The sequence below is a fragment of the Lissotriton helveticus genome, unplaced genomic scaffold, assembly GCF_964261635.1.
Source record: "Lissotriton helveticus unplaced genomic scaffold, aLisHel1.1 SCAFFOLD_400, whole genome shotgun sequence".
NCBI lineage: Eukaryota > Metazoa > Chordata > Amphibia > Caudata > Salamandridae > Lissotriton > Lissotriton helveticus.
In genome coordinates, this window is record NW_027611916.1 from 636,897 (window position 1) to 643,057 (window position 6,161).

Sequence of the window (6,161 nt, forward strand, 5' to 3'; positions counted from 1 at the left end):
ACCCGGAAGAGGAAACCCTTCTCCTTTCATCCAATGTGCAGCTCAGTGGATTTATCAGCAGGCGAGGAGCTCCCTCTGGTGGCCGCTGACGGAACCGCCGCCTCCAGCAGGGAAACAAGCATTGGCGCCTGTAAAGACACAGACATGGGTGTTATGGGAAACAAGCATTGGCTCCTGTAAACACACAGACATGGGTGTTATGGGAAACAAGCATTGGCTCCTGTAAAGACACAGACATGGATGTTATGGGAAACAAGCATTGGCGCCTGCAAAGACACAGACATGGGTGTTATGGGAAGCAAGCATTGGCACCTGTAAATACACAGACATGGGTGTTATGGGAAACAAGCATTGCCGCCTGTAAACACACAAACATGGGTGTTATTGGAAACAAGCATTGGCGCCGGCAAACACAAAGACATGGGTGTTATGGGAAACAAGCATTGGCGCCTGTAAAGACACAGACATGGGTGTTATGGGAAACAAGCAGTGGCTCCTGTAAAGACACAGACATGGGTGTTATGGGAAACAAGCATTGGCGCCTGTAAAGACACAGACATGGGTGTTATGGGAAACAAGCAGTGGCTCCTGTAAAGACACAGACATGGGTGTTATGGGAAACAAGCATTGGCTCCTATAACCACACAGACATGGGTGTTATGGGAAACAAGCACTGGCGCCTGCGAACACACAGACATGGGTACTATGGGAAACAAGCATTGCCGCCTGTAAACACACAAACATGGGTGTTATGGGAAGCAAGCATTGGCACCTGTAAATACACAGACATGGGTGTTATGGGAAACAAGCATTGCCGCCTGTAAACACACAAACATGGGTGTTATTGGAAACAAGCATTGGCGCCGGCAAACACAAAGACATGGGTGTTATGGGAAACAAGCATTGGCTCCTATAACCACACAGACATGGGTGTTATGGGAAACAAGCACTGGCGCCTGCGAACACACAGACATGGGTACTATGGAAAACAAGCATTGGCGCCTGCAAAGACACAGACATGGGTGTTTGAGTCCATGACAGGGTCTCGTATGAGAAACAAGCATTGGCGCTGGCAAAGACACAGACGTGGGTGCTAAGACACTCACAGTCGGAACACTTCTACTTCCTGGTTTCTTAAGCAAACACCAAGCAGGGTCCATCTTCGACTACTTTTGAGAAATGTCACTCGAGGGGATTTAATTCAGTGTAATCTCACGCATCCTTAGCTCTTTCAAATTTTAGTTTTTGTTTCTGTTTTGTTTCTTGTGCATCGAGGTCTGTGCATGAGACTGGCTTCTCTGAGCCAAAGCAGGGACCAGAGCTGCACACCTGTGTGTGTGTGCGTGTATCTGTGTGTGTGTGTGTGTGTCTGTGTGTGTGTGTGTGTGTGTGTGTGTGTGTCTGTCTGTCTGGGTTTGTGTTACTATACTTGTGGGGACTTGGGTGTGATAACACACTCACGCTGTGGGGACTTGATTGCACTGTGGGGACCTGAACCCAGGTCCCCACAAGGCAATGCCCTTTAAATAACAAAAAATGACGTCAGGAACATCTGTGTCAATTTTTACAACTTTAAAAGCAATTGCCTTGTGGGGACCTGTGTTTCATGAAGTGTGTTTATTTTTTTGCTCGCTCTGCCTCTGTAGAAAGGAGAAGGTACTGCAGGCTTAAACACACTGCATTTAAATACACTTTCTTCACCAGGAACACATGCTAGCAGCAGAAAGCACAGATATTTGAAGGAAAAAGCTGCATAACACAGTGTTAAAAATATTTTTCCTGCAAAGTAACCTTTTCCCTCTTTATTAAAGTAAACCTTTATTTACATGAAGCTTTTGAATTCAGACCATTTGTGTCTAAAATTGTTAGCTGTTTTATAAACAATTCTAAAAGCAATTTGGGTCAGTTTCGAGTTAAGAACCTGTGAAAGTGCCTTGATACCGCTTCAGGATAGTCAGTGCTATATAGATCGACTTACAATATAATACGATCAACACAGAGCTGAAAATTACAAATTACGCAGTTGTAATTAATCTTGTTAAATAGATAAATACGTTATGAATTCAGGGTAGCACATGAATGTAATAATTTGGACAGCTGACGTTGCAGAATAACTACTTTTATCCTGTCTGAACTTTCTTTGATTGTACACAACCAAAATATATAATACAAGCCACTTTTGTTAGTTTAGTAATATTGATTACCTATTTTGGTGAAAAGCCTTTTTACAACAGTAAGTGATTAATAAATATGAAACGTAAAGACTTCACAAATACTTAATTTGATGATAACTACATCCTGTTTAAACTATCTTGAACACACTTGAGGAACTGCTGATGTCGACGAAAAACGGCATACAATGGCCCATTGTTCAGTTTAGACACAATTTATTATAGCAGAGTAATACAGCACATTTTGTAAGTATTAAGTGTTCACATTCGTTATTTACATATATAGTGTAAATAAACATAAGCACGTTGCCATTCTTAAGTGACTTCTGAGTGTGTAGATGCGAGAATTGTTAACTTGATTGGTTTACTGCAAAAAGGTCAAACTTTGCGCAGTGTGCGCGCACACAGGGCTCTCTTTGGAATCCTCTGCTCTGTGTCTCTTTACATTACAGAGTTTGAGAGCAGGCAGCTGAGGTGTGGCTGTGGCAGGAGGAAGCGCTGATCCATAAAAGCGGCCGCTTTGGAGTGCCTTTCGCCTACACACCTCGGATAAAGGATCGCATTAGCATATCTATAGCAGGTGGGCAGACGTCCCATCCCCCAGAGCAGCCCCTGTGCTTTCAGCATTCTCCCCAGAAAAGCTTTAGGAAGCAGTTTTCAGCCTCAGAGTTTCCAGTCGTGGGAAGTAAACGGTGGTAACACAGAGAGGCCTCACAGGTGCGCAGTCACCAAGAAGCCTTAACACTGTTTAGAAATAATATATATTTATAAAAGAACTGAAAAGTTAAGTTAAATTGCTCCTTTATTATTCTCTGCATGAAAGGGTGCTTTTCGTCCTTCGGTTTCCTACTTCGTATTTTTTTTAAATGGACCGAAATATTACTATGAAATTAATACTTTTATTTGGTAAGATAGTTTACCCGACTGCATGTTAGGTTAATCAATTGTGCACTTAGCAATTCAAAGAGGGCACTGAAGGTTGTTAGTAACCCCAGCAGTAGGCAACAGTCTGACATGTGAGCACATTTTAGTTTTTTGTGATCATACACAGGCTCTTTGCATCACATCACATTACCATCAGCCTTGAGTTGAAACAGAATGATGGTACACAATTTAAGAAAATAGCTCTTAAGTGACCATCGTTCTAGGGGTCGAGCCAGGATTTCACACAAATGCCCTCATTAACGACTTATTTTATAATCTTCCATAATATAAATGTACAGCAATTCCGTCTCTGTGTAAACTCTATTTTTTATTTATTTTACTTCTCAGAATGATCAACAGACGCAATCCAGCTGCATGAGGTGTTTATATACTCTATAATCGCACCATCTGACACAGTAGTGTAACCTGAAAGATGGCTCCACTGTCTGTCTGTATGCCTTGAATTTACAGTTTATCTGAGCCCTGCAGTTGTAAGCAGAGGCTGTGTGATGTACGTTATCGAAGAGAAAAGTATTGCAAGTGCAGAGTGTAAGAACTGTATTTGAAGGGATAGCTCTACTGTAATTTATCTGGATTTTGCACCTTTAGGATCCTTCATGTGTCACTGATTATTGTAATCAGTACACTAGGCTTAGACCACGGGTACTCACAAACATTTTCCCAGGGCCTGCAAAGTTTGGTCGTTTGTGTGACCGAGGGCCGCAATGATGCCAGCAAGGGGGGGGGGGGTAAAGTCAGTGTAGGGGAAGCAAAGCATGTATAATCAGTGGCTGAACAAAACTGCTCAATGTGAAACCGGAATACCTAGAATGAATCCTGACTTCTCCACTTGACCAAATTGTGTGACCCTGGGCAATTGTTTTTTTTTTATTTCCCTCCTTTTTCTTTATCATCATATAAGAGGAACTTGAAATACATGACCTAAGGATGCATGATATTCAAAACCATCTCCTGTGCTTGGATGTAGTCACTAATGGCAATGAAATACTTCTGAATGCACTGCTATACTTTGATTTACTAAGGTGAAATAGTTCTACAGGTCAATTAAATACACTTTTCGAATTTTTAAAAGACTATCGTATTTTGAAACATTTGCGGTCTTTAAAAATGAAGGTGTTCCTAAAGTTAAGGGCCTTGTTACTGCCTTTCCCTAACTGCAGGTAACCTTTAAATGCGTTCTTGCTATATATTTAACATTTTTCTTCATGTTAGTGCTGAGTCGAGTAAACAGCAGTCGAGTGATGCTGCCCAGGAGCACCAGGAGGCGCATAAAGGCTGCTCGGGATCCTGTGACTCCTGCGGCACGAGATGCTCGCTGGCCAAGGGTGGGCCCATATACGCCTGTCGAAGTCCGGAGGAGGCTGGGCTGGGACACCCCTCTAACCCCAGTAGTACAGGTCGTCTGGAGCCTGCATCAAGCTGGGTATGAAAGATCCAACCCTGAATTCTTGTCTAACTATCTCTATTATTGACTCATTTTTGCCAAAGCTACTAATGCCATATCTAAAGAGATAGCCCTTACGGAGCGCAGACTCTCTCTGGGGGACGGTGCCCACGGCTCCAATGATGGGCTTACAGTACTCTTTACCAGTACACCTGCTTCCTCAGAACTCAGTATAGAGCCCAAGTCACGGCTTAACATTCAGGGGGCTGACGAACATTGTGACCTCCCATCAAATATCACTGCACCTGTTATTGACATTCCTCCCTCCCGCACTCACTAACCTCACTGTCCCCAAGCCCCCTCCCTTTCTGACTACGAACGGTAAGAGGAAGAAAGGTCCCACTAAAGAATCTCCCTCAACCCGAGCAAAGAAACTCAGGAAATCATCTCCTCAACAACCAAGATCTAAGACCGGTTCTGATGTTTATGAACTCCCACGGTCGCTGGTCCCATTGGAAGACTCTCTCTATTAATTAGCCTGATATTATCATAATTGGATAATATTGAACAAAAAATGGAGGAGTTACTAGGCCCCAGTAAAGTTCCAACACAGCCACCCCTTACACAATAACAACTATTACACCCTATGCACACAACAAATAATCCTGTTTGTACCCTTTGTTCTCAGTCAGGATGATCATTAATTGTGGCCAATCAAGGGTGTGTCCCGCAAGTAGGGACACTACAAAGAGGGGGCATTCAGTTATTGTCAAGTGAACCTATCAACACTCCCTTCCCACTATCTGTAACACCCACCTCTCAGAAACCTGTGATCAGATTGGTTATCCCTAACCCTCCTGAGGGCTCTGGAAAAACCATTCAAAGATATGTCAAGTAGCCATCATTTGATCTCACGCAGAAATATTCTAAACCTCAATACCTTGATCTCCCACCCACAGCCCGCCCATCTATATTAGTTTTATTGAATGTTCCTGCTCTTAATTTCTCACAAAGTGAATCTATCAACCAGCTCATGGCCGAAGCACGCCACTGGTTAAACATTCACATGAGGCCAGGACCTCTGATATGGAACCATCTCTTAATGGCGTGAAGAACCTCTTGGGTGGGCCCTTCTCCAAAATCTTATGAAGGCGATTGTGTTGTTTTAAACTTTGACAGCCCCCATTTGGTAAGAGATTTACTCTCACAACCCATAGCTGATCCGAACCTATTTACTATGATCGTCTCCTCACCTCTGGATTTCTTGTATAAACTACAAACCCTGCATCTGGGAGGGGTCCAGCATACAGTTTCAGATCGCCATCCACATGTGAACAGGATTCCAATGATTAATCCTGTACATTATTCCACCTCCAATAGATTTGCCCCTTTATCAGGTCTAGATTCTTCTGATTGACATACGGGTGAAAACCAGTTGTCTAACAGAATACAGTTTGAAGGGGTGAAGCAAATGGATGTTTGCCAGCTCTTACCGCGGGAAAGGAACATCAGAGTTGTGCTGTCTCACACATATCAGCTCCCGACCAATGCACTAATTTATCTCTTATTAGGGACACACAGACCTAACATACTCTTTTGCATCCTGGAACATAGCTGGATACAGCAGCAAGCGTAACAATGAGGAATGGCTTTCTGTTTTG